The 5,000-nt window shown below is 35.3% G+C and overlaps 1 pseudogene; it reads right to left on the reverse strand.

The window, feature by feature from the left end:
* The window catches only part of LOC122242589 (uncharacterized), a 17,057-nt pseudogene extending 16,226 nt beyond the window's left edge, over positions 1–831 (reverse strand).
* Between the last annotated feature and the right edge of the window lie 4,169 nt (positions 832–5,000).

A 5,000-nucleotide genomic window follows, 5' to 3' on the forward strand; every position in this document is an offset into this window, starting at 1 on the left:
GATGAAGTGTGGGAAAGCGGTTGGTCTAGATGGATTGTTTAACAAAATCTTGACAAGTGAAAGGATGCCTCTGAAGTTGAGAAGAAGTTTATTGGTACCGATTTTTTAAAGAATAAAGATGATCTGCAGAGCTGTAGGGTCGATCAGCCACAGCACTGGGTTGGGAAAGAGCATTGGAAGCAAAGCTGAGAGGAAAGCAATCGATCTGTGAGATCTGTGACTGCACGTTTCATGCCTAGACAAAAATACTTCTGAGGATATGCTTGCTTTAGGAGTCTTGTTGGACAAATATAGATAATGCCAGAGTTTTTTTTTTTTTTTTTTTTTTTTTTTTTTTTTTTTTTTTTTGTAAAGCTCACATGTGGATTTAGAGAAAGCTTATGATAGGGTGCCTAAAGAGAATCACTGTAGCACTGTATGAAGAAGTCTGCAGTGACAGAGAAACATGTGTGGGTGGTGCAGGATATGTATGATATGCGTGTTGTTTCTAATCATTGATTTATCTTCCCGTCGTACGTAAAGGTATTTAAAGATTGATTTTCATTAATGCACACTGCTCACCTCTTCCTCCGACTTAGGAGGTGGCGTGTAGGTTGCAGATGGTGGGCACATTGCAGGTGGTGGGTAGATTGGAGGAGACGGATATGTTGCAGGCGACGGGTAGGTTGCAGGCGACGGGTAGGTTGCAGGCGACGGGTAGGTTGCAGGTAATGGGTAAGTTGCAGGAATTCCCAAATTAGTTTTCTTCACTAGTTTGGTATAGTCAGGATCACAGGGGTCGATCCAACACGTAGGGAGACTGCCTCGTTTTTGGGGATAGGTGTTGTACATTCTCGGCTCGTGCGTGCGTCGTTCTTGGGTCGTTCTTAGGTCTTTCTGAGGTTTCTCTTGGGTCTCTTTTCTTGGGTCGTTCTTAGGTCTTTCTGAGGTTTCTCTTGGGTCTTTTTTCTTTGGTCGTTCTTAGGTCTTTCTGAGGTCTTTCTTGGGTCTTTTTTCTTTGGTCGTTCTTAGGTCTTTCTGAAGTCTTTCTTGGGTCGTTCTGAGGTCGTTTTTGGGTTGTTCTTGAGTTGTTCTTGGACCGTTCTATGGTCGTTCTTGTGTCGTTCTGAGATGTTCTGTGGATACAAGTAGAAGGATTGAGGTGTTAATGGTGTGGATGAGTTGTTTTGTGTGTTGAATTGGAGATTGTGTGTTAGTGTGTGTGTGTGTGTGTGTGTGTGTGTGTGTGTGTGTGTGTGTGTGTGTGTATGTGTGTGTGTGTGAGTTTGTGTGTTTGTCATTGTGTGTGAGTGTGTGTGTGGTTGTGTTTGTCATTGTGTGTGAGTGAGTGTGTGTGTGTGTGTGAACGTGTTTGAGCTTATTACTCAAACCCCAATTCAGTGAGAGCCATTCCGTTCATTACTTAGTAGTTACTTAATCAAACGTTTTAAAACAACGCAAATGCAATATATCTCAGGACGAAACAAAACATATAGAGTAACAATATAACTGATTTTACTAAGGATAATGGTAATGGTGATAGTATTGATTATAAAGGACAATCATAATAATATAATAAAGATAACAGTGCTAATGAAAATAAAAGGATGGTAAAAGTGACAACATTAATGGGGGTGTTGATACTGCCAACACTACTAATGGATTTACAACTAATGATGACAGTAAAGATCATGATATGCATTGATCATGATAATGACATTGCCACCATCAACACCAGACTCCAAAAAATATTTGGATGATTATGATAGCAGTAATGATAGTAATGATAATAATGATAATGGTGATAATAGTAACAATCATAATGTTGACACTAATCCCCATATTGATAACAAAAATCAGTGATGACAACAGTTATAATAGTAGTAATAACCATGATATCAGAAGTAATGATGATGGTGATTATTACATTGATTTGATTACAATAACGATCACAATATAAGTAACAATGAATGTAATTGAAATGATAGTAATAATGATAATGATTTTACTACTATTAATGACGATAACAATGATAATCATAACAACAACGATAATGACACAACCATTACTAATGATAATGGATACCATAAGCATAACACTTCTACTTCTCGAACTAGAAAGCAAACCTCCGATGTAAATTTTAGTCTACCCTTAATCATCTGCTTAAGTGTAGATTCATGGTAGAAAACGAGTATTTTTTTTTTTTTTTTTTTGGGGGGGGGCAGATGCAGAGTAAATTCATCAGTATATTCTGGGGTAGATGAGGGTAGATTAAGTTGTAAAACTTGTGGTATATGTGCAAAACTTGTTGATTATTAAATCTTTAAGATAGATAGGAGTAGATTAGAATAGATTAAGAGTAGATTGACAGTAACGAGTAAGAAATTAGTAGAATGTTGATGAGGGTAGAATGATGTTGCTTTTTCGGTTGCTAGAAGGTAGATGTGGGTAGATTATGGATGACTATGGATGACTATATGTAGTTATTTCTATACTACCATTGTTATTGTTATTATTACTGATATCATTATCATTATCATTTATTATGTCGTCATTATTATCATATAAATCATAGCAATCATTGATACTACTACTTTTATCTACCTATTCATTCATTCATTAATTTATCTGTTGGCCTCTTGATAAATTTGTTTGTTGCCAAAATTACGAACGGATCGAAATAAAAAGTTTATGGGTGGGTTGTCTATGGCCACGAGACCAGCTGATCATTTTCGGTGATGAGCTTAGGTAGATGGGTAGCAATTTAGGTAGACTGGTGATATTGATAAAAACAAGATTGATATTGATGATAATGATAATGGTAACGATGATGATAATGATATCAATAATAGTAGTATATGCTAATGCTAATGGTGGTGATACTAATAGTGATGTTGATAATAACAATAACAATAATAACAATAACTATCATGATAATGATAATAATAATGAAAAAGATAATGATACTAATAGTCATATCGAATAAAAAATTATAATAATGACAATGAGGATAACAACACAGAGATAACATGTTTAATAAAAAAAAAGAAAAAAGAATGTTAATAAGAACCTAACAGACAACATTAATAACAGAAGACGAATAACAACATCTTCCCCACCATCCACGAGAACAGAAACAACACACTGTTCTCTCGCCTGTGTTCTTCAGCGAGAGAGAACCCGCCACCTACCTTCGCGGATGACCTAAGACTGACGTACTTCACTGTCAGGCAACACTCGTGTGCCTCTGCTGTGCATGACCCCTCCCAGGGCCACTCCTCCACTCTCGTGCATGGCCATATGTGCGTGTTTATGTCTGCTTATCTGTTGTTTGATTATTTATGTATGTGTTTAGATTGCTTATACACGGTATATGCACACACACATATGTTACATATCGAATTCAAGGAATAGAGAGAGAGAGAGAGGAAGAGAGAAAGAGAGAGAGATAGCGTAACAAAGACACACGCATATATATATATATATATATATATATATATATATATATATATATATATATATATATATATGTGTGTGTGTGTGTGTGTGTGTGTGTGTGTGTGTGTGTGTGTGTGTGTGTGTAAATATAAATGCATATATGAATACATATATGCATATATATATATATATATATATATATATATATATATATATATATATATATATATATATATATATATAAAAATATGAATATACATATATATGAATATATATATATATATATGAATATATATACATATCTATCTATCTATCCATATGTATATATATATAGATAGATAGACAGATAGATAGATACATATACATGTGTGTGTGTCTGCGCGTGCGTGCCTGTGTATGTGTGTGTGCGTTCGGATCAGTTAGGATCTTTTTCAAACGTTGGGATGTTTTATACACACGGTCCTCTTTAATATTATTTTCGTGAAATACCAGCCTTCTGAGTAGCACGTAATATTATAGATATTACTAGTTAATTGAATATACCAATATTTGTCATTAATAACCCCACAGGTAAGATAAAAATAATAACCGCTTCCAATAATTTAAAACGCACGGGTCCCTGACTTCCCATTCCCTCTCTCAACAACCGTCCATCAATTTGAAAGCAGGTGAGTCACGTGTGGAGCCCTTTGTTTCGTCTTTTTGATGGTATTTTGAATAAATAGAGTAATCAGATATATCCCAAAGTTTGCATAAGGAGAAGGGCATCAGTGTTAGATAGGTGTTTGAAATATTTTCCCTCTCAACGACCACCCATTCCTCTGAAAAAACAACTGGCCAGAAACGCGTCTATTTCTTGAGACGCCATTTTTCAAAATCTTTGCCTGCTCGTGTTTTTTTTTTTCGTAAGAAATAAAAGGGATTGTGATCGTGGTATAAACAGGAGACAACCACTAATGGTATCTGGAATATAAAATTAGAAATAAAGAGGAAACTAACAAACTAAAGACGAGTAAGATGAGGTTAGCCTAACGGTCATATTGTTTCGTTTGTTTTAAGTACTTCCAGGACAAATTCAAATATTTCCAGTGACACGCCTAGAGCTAAAAGTAAAAGGGGAGAATATATAGTAAAGGAAGCCTATGTAAACTTTAATTCAATAAGTCGAATGGCGAGCAAATAATACACGCATCAAGGGGTTAGTAAATTAGTAAGGAAAGACCCAAAAAGATCATGGTTTTTCGGTGCTATATTTTTGGCTGTTTGTTGAATTAACAATCTGTGCCTTTATGAATAAGTGAAAGAACCATTAGAATTAAGGAAGAACCATTTTCTTTTCAGAGCCTATATACATACGTGACAATAAAGACCGACAACCATACAACCATTTTTTGTATTTTTATTTTTATCGTTATTTACTTTTTTGTCTTAGATTTGCTAAAAGTTTTCCCCAGGGGTTCATCTTGAAGATAAACCTCTGGGTGGTGGCACCGAGACTGAGTAGATGGTTCAATATATCGTAGGTATGGTGATCCGGGAAAATTCCCTGGAGTAGCCAAATTATTCCATGCACATTGTAGACA

The sequence above is a fragment of the Penaeus japonicus genome, unplaced genomic scaffold (assembly GCF_977035675.1).
Source record: "Penaeus japonicus unplaced genomic scaffold, GWHDUDI00000001_assembly GWHDUDI00000030, whole genome shotgun sequence".
Classification (NCBI taxonomy): domain Eukaryota; kingdom Metazoa; phylum Arthropoda; class Malacostraca; order Decapoda; family Penaeidae; genus Penaeus; species Penaeus japonicus.